Consider the following 8,807-nt stretch of genomic DNA (forward strand, 5'->3'; position numbering starts at 1 on the left):
TTTTATTTTATATATTTTTTTGTGGAACTGGGGATTGAACTCAGGCCCTTGCGCTTGCCAGGGAAGTGCTTATTCTACTCAGCCATCTCCCTGGCCCCTATATTTTGTATTTTAAGTGCTAAGAGAACTTCTGGTCAGTGCCTGGCCACTCTGTAAAGCTTTATCAAGGACATGGTTCTTGCCTACAAAGATGTATCATTGGAGAAAAGGATTTGATGTAAACCATAAACACGTAAGTGAGGTGGACATGGTGGCCTGCACGTATAATCCCAGCACTTGGGAGGCTTAGGCAGGGGCATCACCGAGCATTCAAAGTAAGACAGAAATGTATAATAAAACCCTGTTTCAAAAAGACAGAAAAGTAAGTTCAAGGCCAGCCTGTACCACACAGTGAAACTTTATCTTAAAAAAAAAAGACTCCCCATATGGATTTACAAGGCAGGGTTAGAGTGGTGGGCCACAGAAGGTGTGGAAGAATACAAAAGGGCTGTCTGAATGCTGGGTATCTGAAGGGTCCAGTGAATAGTCAAAAGCATGTAATTCACTGTACTGAGCTCCTGATATGAGTCTGTTTCTGGAGGTCAAAGGGTCCACTACAGACAGTTGAAGGGTCTGCATTTGAGGCTGAAGAGTCAGCGCTGGAAACCAAGAGATGCCAACTAAGGTGAAAGTGAAGACTGGAGCCCCTCCCAAGAAACAGAAGTGACCCTTCTTTCTTCATTTCCCTTTTATCCCATTCAGGCTACAAGCCTAATGGTTGATGCCCTACACACACAGGGTGTATCTTCTGTCTTCAGTAAATCCCTTTAGCATACCCAGTACTCTGCTGATCCAATTAGTTGGACATTTCCTACTCAAGTTGACACAACCAGTTAACTGTCACAGAAGGCTTGGTCAATCAAACCCCACCAGTGTGGAAGTAAGGGGATTGAATTTGTTTGCAGGGGTAGGTGTTATGGTCTCCTTGATTTTCTTTCAGAGCTGGTGGACTCTAAAGTGATTGAAGCTTCAAGAACAATTCGCCATCTTGAATTTAATTAAGTGCCCACACTTAGTTGTGATAATACTGAATGCTTCTCAGGTGTTGAACTTTGCTATTTATTTAGTCTACTATCAGCTTTAGAGAGCAGGAAAGAAGATAATGATGGTATATCAAATGTTTATCAGATGTAAGTTATAGCTTGTACTAGACTGCTTCATTGGTTGAGTGAAAAAAGGAGAAGAAAAATTACTTTTAAACCATATTACAAACTGTTGTAACAATTATTTTCAGATAGTGTTAAGAATGAATTTGGAATTCTATGCAAATTTAGATATTCAAGATTATCTCTACCTTTCTGGGGCTAGGTCAGCTCTCAGTTTAGAAGATTGTTAAGCAGAAATTTCTATGCTGTGCAGTTATCACAAAGCCCACTGCAACAGATATTTAATTTACATGCCAGCTGGTGAAACTATTTTCACAGATTTCTCTTGAGAAAACAAAATTTAGAAACTAATCCTAAACCTTATTGATAACAGAGCAAGGGGAATTATGGCTGAGGAAACTACTGATATATTGGATTTGATCTTTAACTATTACATAGTTTTTGGATTGAGCTGGGATTTAAATAATTAGGATTGGATTGGGATTACTCAAGGGAAGATGGCAAAGATCAAATGAACCAGCAAAGCAAGTGATGTGTCTGCCAGCTCTGCTAGCTTATTTTTGGAAAAGTGGTAGATGTCTAAAACCTATTTATGGGGCTCAGTTATTACCCAAGAGAGAAGGCTATTCTTTGCAGTTAGAACAACACAAATATCTATGGGTTTAGTGAATCATAATTTTTCTTGCTGAAGGCTGGTCTTAGTCCCTCCTCAAGGAGACTTCTGCTCAGGTTGATCAACTATTCCAGGGAAATGCTTCTTCATGACATCCTTGTTATTGCTCACTTTTCCTAACTCCTAGGATTTTGGGAAAGGAAAAGTAGTTATGATGGTGCTGGGTGTTATGGATTTTAATAATGGTACTGCCAATGGCTTTCCTTTCGAAGACTTACTAAGTTTAAGGTAAAGCAATTTGCAAACAAAGGGCACTCAGCAATTATGGGGAGGGATTGATCCAGTTCAGGATAGTTGCAGCTTTTAACTGTGGCAGCTATTACAGGCTCAGGTTTCCATTAGAAGTTTTGACCAGATTGTTATTTTCACACCAACACTGACAGTTCTGAACATTTCAATGCTTAATCTGGAGAAAGACTCCATTTTTTGTTTGGCTTGAACATTTCCCTGTCCATATATTTTGAACAAAGAGGACCTGGTGGGTTTCTTCAAGGTTTTGGCCTCAACACACACACTGCTTAGAAATCGAGGCCCCAGGTAGTGCCAGCCTCCTGAGATGAGGCAGTTCAGAGTCCCAGGCTTCCAAGGAAGACCCAGGCATGGCTGAGAGGGAGCCCTCCAGTGGGCTAGGACTGGTGTGTGCTGTGAGCAGCAAAGCCAGGAGGCAGCACACTCCCCAGCTGGTTGTCATCTCTCAGGCGACTCCTTGGCCCCTCAGCAATTACACTGGAAAGGCTACCAAAGGTGTCAGCAAGTCCAGACTATGTAGAAGCCAGAATCTTTGACTTTAGAAAGTAATTGGTAAGATTCTGGAGTCCATCTTTCTGGAAAATGCATAATGGCTAAGAACACAGGCTTTGGCTGGAGACCCAGATGAGCATCTAACCTCTCTCATCCTCTGGTCCTCAGGCGCAGCTGCAGCAAGGGCATGATGCCTCCTGCTTCACCATTCTCCACTTTTATTAAAGCAGACTAAGGATTCTTCATTGTAAAGCTAACTCCCTTGATTCTTTTAGGTCTCTGCTATTATTTCCTCATTTGTCCTGCACACTCCTTACAAAATAGACTCATCTCTTCCTATCTATAACTTCCTGGTATTTCACTGTTTTACTTTTCTTTACAGAAATATTCTGCTTCATTTTAAAAAGAATCTTTCTTTCTACAAATTTTTTCCCTTGCTGTCTGATGTGTCCTTATCTTCTTGGGGATTTTTAGCACATAGCTGCTCAATAAAGGTATTTGAATGTCTAAGTGGATGAAGGAAGTAAATGACTACAAGATGCTTTGCATGCAATGAGAAATTAGTGAACTGATCAAGTTTTCATAGTGAGGGCATTGTGTGGAGAGCTATTGACCCTAAAATCATCTCTCTCCTTCTGGAGGGGCTATCTCACTCTACACCTGATTGGGCCAGATGGAATGTATAGGCCCAAGACCTGTTGGTCAGTGCTGTAGGGTGTCAGCAATGGGATCTGGAGGAAACGCCTTCCCATCCCCATCTGTATCATGGGCAGGGAACAGTCCAAGTGTGGTTGTGGTGCAATCACAGCAATAAATTTAAAATTATAGCAGCTGGAACTTTGGGTCAATTCCCTTCTCTGTAAAAGAGGGACACACTGAAAGATATGAGACACATTCACATGTCTTCCATACTCCAGAGAACTAAGAGATCCACAAGGCTTTAAACTAGCAATTGAAGCTGGTTGTTTTGCCATGAAGTTCCTGAGTGCAAATCAGGAGAGGTAGTACAAACCTCCTGTCCACGATAGTGCAAGTTAGATGTGAAAATGGAGGGAGGGGTAGCATTCCTTCTCCCAACAGCTACCTCAGCCCCTGTAGTTGTCCCTTATTCCTAACCTAGTAATTTCATTACTTTTCTCATTAGTGAGACAAAATACCTAACACCCAAGGTTAAAGAAAGAAAGATTATTTCAGCACACAGATTGTAGAAATTTTAGTCCATAACCAACTGCCACCTAGGCAGAGTGGCATGGCAGAGGGGCATGAGAGAGGAGAAACAGTTCATGGCAGAGCAGGCAGAAGGGAGCAATCAGTGAGTAGCAGCAGAAAACCTTCCTTTCTCTTTTGTCCCATCCAGGACACAAGTTTTTTTTTTTTTTTTTTTTTTGGGAGGCTGGTGCTACTCACATAGGGGATGGGGAGCATTGGAGGGAGGGAGTGGGTAGGCTTCCCATTATTTGGGCCCAGCACAATGCTAAACCAAACAGTGGACTAATTTAGTGATCACACCCTCAATCTATATCCACATACTCTAGATCCAGCCACTGCTGAAAAGCCCTACCTCTGAGTGCATGATACTGTGGGGATATCTACATACAAACCATAACACCCAGGATGCACCACAAAACAAAACAAAATAAAATAAAGTAAAACAAAAACCACTCTTGCCTGGAAAAAAAATAGTGTTTTGCCTTACTTTGAGTTCTCCTCTACCCACTTTCCTAGGATGCAGTTTGGACCAGTAGGGCTGAGTCAGTATCATCTCTGATAGTTACAACCTCAAGGGACCAGAACTAGTCCTTGTTCTCTGAGATCCATCTTGGTGCAAGGGCCTTCTCACTGGTTCAGTCTCTTTTTACCCAATCTCTCTCTCTCTTTTTATATTAGGATTGAACTCAAGACCCTGTGCTTCCCAGGCAGGTGCTTATGCTGCTGAGCTATTCCCCCAGCCCATCTCTTCCTTTCTGAGGAGCTGGTGCCTCCTTTCTCTTTTGGATCTTTGTTGGAGTCATGAAAATCTACCCTGATGAGTTTCTATGGAGGACCACCTGGATGATTCTCCTTGAAGGGGGAACAATTGTCTCTATTTTAGCTGAGCCTGACCCTAATGCCATGTGTTGACACGTACAGAGCTAGCTAGGACTTTTACTTATCCATTCAATTGACTTTATGCAATTCACACTGGTCCAGCTAGGTCCTGATGGTAGTCTCTGAAGATGGCAGGCACGTTTCCCCAGACCCATAGTTGTTCCCTTGTGTGAGCTGGAACAAGGCAGGATGAAGAGCCAATGCTTCACATCGTTGACTGGGATCAAGTGTTGAGATAGAGGCTATAACTTTCAGCAGCTTGAAAGATGACACATCAGAATCGAAGCACTGACCTCAGAGCATTAGATACCATCTCAGTTGTGTTACGTAGATTACTCTCTCTGCGTATTCCTCTCTGCATGTTGCAGAGGTGATTTCAGGCCTCCTACCTAGCCCAGCTCACAGCACTCACCTACTTCCCACAATTCTCACAGTTGTTCATCTTCAGGTCACTCCCTCCTTCCCAAATTAATAAAACCTGAGTTCTGCCCTGGGTGGAGGCCTTTATTCTGGATAGCCATCTTCATGGCTGGACTTGGATCCCCAGAACTAGAAACATGCTTTAGTGTCTTTATTCTCATCATGGGTTATACTGGAAGTGGTAGATGAAAGTGGGAGCAAGTTGGACAACTGTTTTCCATAATCTGTAGACAGTAATCAATACTTGGCAGGAGAGTGACTTGGCCATAGTGTGAGCATTCCATCTTCTAAAACAGTGTTTTGTGCTCATCTTTGCAGGCTTGTACTTTTCTCAACTTCTGGTGAGGGTGAGTTCCCAGAAACCAGAGCTCCATGCATAGCTGATTTCTTCTACATTCCTTTTATTTTCTTAGAATTTTGGTATAAGGGGAATAGGTTTAATGAAGTAAGTCAAACAAATGGCTGATTTTGTTCCCTGGAGCCCTTTCTACCCATGAATATTTACTATCTGATTTGTTCATAGGAAGACACAGCTGTTAGCAGGCATCCTGTACGCCTAAAAGCAAGGAGAAGAAGCCTTCTTGTGAACTTCAGAACACATGCCCAGTTGGGAGAACTCTGTTTTTCACCATTTTAGAGTTTGTTGTTCCCAAATAAACGTGTGAAGGGAGATGAAGGAATAAGACTGGTGACTAATGTCTCTAGGGAACCTAATTATCTCCATTCCTCCCTCATGTCTTGTCTCCCCCATCCCCTCATTGTAAGACTCACTGCACTTTATGACAAGGTGGGTGTTTGTGATCCAGTTCAGCACGGAGACTAAACTAGACCTCCTCACAGGGGCATTCTTTCCATGATGAAGCCGCTGCTCAGCCAGTGGGATCCCAGTGAGCTCAGGGAACAGGCAGTGTGTCAGATTGATTCAGCTTAGGAAGTCATAGCCTTCGCTTGACCTTATAAGGCTGTTGTTCCGGTGGAAGCAAGACTGCCTCGGTTCAAAAGCCAGGGCCTCTGAGCATTCCCAGATGACATCTGTGTTTTTTCCAACACACATTTGGCCGCCTTGGTTCCCTGCACTGCCTTGGTTGTGCAATCACAACTTGGCAATTTGTTCTTCCTGTGGAATCTGTACATTTTCAACTTTGACATCTCAAAATTAATCATTGAATCATTTTTATCAGCGTGGCTTATCGTAAAGCAGAGACATTCTCACTATCGTTCTCGTAACCAGTACTAGCAAAGTGATGATTTAGGAGCAAGGAAGGTGCAGTGGAAGGATTGCTGCCTTCAGGACTGCACATACGGGGATCCAGTTCTCGTTCTGTTTTCTAACTCGCTGCAGGAACTTAGGACTTCTGTGGTTCGGATTAATTCTGTGTAAATTAGAGAAAATAGTGCCTACTTCACAGTGCAGTGTGAGGACAGGCACAGTGTAAATTAAATGTTATATAAGTGGACAGACTCATTAAATTGTATAAAATATGAGTACAGGTGTCTGTGTGTGGTAATGGCTCTGCAGTGGAGTCGAAGAGCAATCATAAGTTGACAGTCTGTGTAAGGAACATCAGGTCTCTTTACTGGCCTCAGTAAAATGCAGAGATGTACACACACACACACACACACACACACACACACACGAGTTGCATGCCCACACACATGGCATATTTCTTGGAAATCCCATTTTAACTCTTGATGACTCATTTGCTTCTGAGGTCAGCCTATGCTTATGTGTCTCTGCCTGTGAATCAGTTTATGCTTATGTGCTATCTGTGGATGTCTGGACTCTCTCTGTGGTTGTTTTCCTTTTCAGCCATCAACTGCTACCAGGTACAATCAAGAGACTTGTAACTTTCACAGATGTCTGATTTATGCAGTGCGAGGTTAGGCAATGGTGGAAACTAAATATTACGTTTAGTAATTTATGCAGATGGAAATCATGCTGAATCCTGGGTTTAGAACTCTGAGGGATAAATATTTTTTCTCTAATTCTTGAAATGCTTTTCTTTCATTGGAGCATCCATGTTGTTTCTAACCTGAGTTTATGACAGATTTCTAACACAGTGAGAAGAACTATAATCCTCTCCCCTACGAAGTCTCTAGGATGAAACATTGGCCACCCACCTCTTAGCACATGAATAAAGACTTGATATCTCATTATTATGAAATAAAGCCCAATAATATCAAAGCAAACCGAACTTAAAACCAAACCAAACCAAATCAAACCAAACCAACCCCTTCTGCTGGAAACAAACTTTGTAAACTTGTCTTCTCACTTCTTTTAACTATTGATGTGCCACACTTCTATTCTGGAGTTATGAGGAATTTGTGGGTGATTTGAGTGTGTATGTGTTGGAGAAGGTCAGAACTTCATTTCAGAAACCCCAGAAGACTAGCAGGGGCTTATCTAGAAGCTGGAAGTGTTTTTAAGTTTCATTACAGCAATCAGTATAAGAAACAAGAAGCACAAGAAAAGCTGGCTTAAAGGAAAGAGTAAATTCCATATTGGATGTGTTTCACTTGATGTGCCTGTGAGCTCACTATGGAATGCTGCACATATAATTGGATATTAAGACTTGAAACTATAGAAATACCAATTCTGAAAATAAAGACTTGAAAGGTATTTATAGAGAGATGGATGTTTAAGTCACAGGCTTCACGTGCCAAAAGGTGTGGAATAAGAAGTGGACCAAGTCCTCTCCTGAGTGCAACATGACAAAACTAGCTAAGGGGAGAAAATCACCCAATGGAGACGGGAGGGACAAGAGGGAAGGAGGAAGAGAATGAGAAGTGGAGTGTAGTAGAATGGAGCACACAGGGGTGTCAGGGAGGTTGTGGTCAGATGTGTGTAATTCAAGACAGAGGTCAGGTAGGATGAAGACTGGGTTTCCTGTGGACTTTACAGGGTTGGATAGGGCTGCTGTTTATCTTGGCAGTAGCAGTTAGCAGTGATGGAGACCAGATATCAGCAGGCTAATGAGTAAGTGGCAGGTGAATAGGCGGGTGGGTATTTGAGGTGAGATAGGATACGTGGGAGGCAATACAGTTAGACTTGTTCCCTATTCTTTCTTTGATATAAGAGAAGCTTGAGGATGCAGATGCTTCAGAGAAGGTGCTGTGAGGCAGAAGTTAAGCTATGGGAAAGGATGACTGACAAAGGGAGTCCCCTGGGAGAGACAAAGGAAACATCTAGATCACTGGTACGTGAATTAGTCTCATCAGAAGAGCACTTTTTCCATTGTGAAAGGAGCAGGATGGCTATGTGAAAACTGGTCGTTGGGGCTGAATACTTCATTTTCCCTACCTCCACTTCCTTTTTCAAACCCTGGCCCTTTGCTCTCAGCTTTATCTTACTATGTGCATATTATTTTAAAATATAATAATTTGTCTACCTAGGCATTTCTGCTTTGTTTTGGGTCATCAGCTTATACGTTGGGTGATTTAGCTCTAAGTCCTAGAGCGTCAAGCATTTGGCTGTTGGGCATTCTGCCTTGGTTGGGGGAAGCAGGCTCCTTCCTCCAGGCACTCAGGAGAGAGCCTTCTGAGCCAGCCTGGCCCTTACTGAGTGCAAATCAGGGCATAATTTATGATCACAAAACAAAAGGAAATGAGATTAGGGCCTTGTCCTCTTCATCTAGCACTCTAATTGGTTGTGCAAGTTCTCTCCAGACTCTAGTCAGCACTTTATGCACATTGGTGTTTCATCTTTCATCCTTAAAAAATACTTCAGGGTTCCAGTCATC

This window comes from Octodon degus, unplaced genomic scaffold, assembly GCF_000260255.1.
Source record: "Octodon degus isolate 3935 unplaced genomic scaffold, OctDeg1.0 scaffold00002, whole genome shotgun sequence".
Classification (NCBI taxonomy): Eukaryota; Metazoa; Chordata; class Mammalia; order Rodentia; family Octodontidae; genus Octodon; species Octodon degus.